The following is a 511-nucleotide window of genomic DNA, read 5'->3' as shown; positions in this document are numbered from 1 at the left end:
CCTCTGCGATGGCAGGGGGACAGAAGGAAGCTGGGAGTGGGGGTGAAACAACCCCTGCAGTGCTGATTTCTCCTCCTACACCCCCCTTTACAAAATCTTCAATCTGCCCATGGTTGACAGCATCTTTTCTGCTAGAAGTTTACATGCAAAGACCACTCCAGAACAACTCTGGGCATGGAGGCATGGAAAATATTACTATAATTACAACATCCCCCATTCTTTTTGCTAAGTGAGCTAATCTGATTGTTTTGTTATGTTATTACTAGCCAATTGCCCATCAAGAATGACGGGGGTGGGGGAAGCGGGACAGAGCCCCCGTCTCCCCCTCACCAGTCTAGGTCCGCTCCCCCTTCCCTCCTGCTGCTTGGGGTCCGGGTCTGCTCCCTGCCACGGCAGTGGGGGGAGAGGAAGAGTGGGCCCAATGCGGGGGAGAACCAAGCCCGAGGGTGGGGAGAAGCTGGGCTACCACAGTGGTGAGGGGAGGGGAGAAGTGGGCCTGGGCCAACCTGGT

The sequence above is a fragment of the Gavialis gangeticus genome, unplaced genomic scaffold (assembly GCF_001723915.1).
Source record: "Gavialis gangeticus isolate Ggan-Ray unplaced genomic scaffold, GavGan_comp1, whole genome shotgun sequence".
NCBI lineage: Eukaryota > Metazoa > Chordata > Crocodylia > Gavialidae > Gavialis > Gavialis gangeticus.
This window is presented reverse-complemented; position numbering follows the sequence as displayed.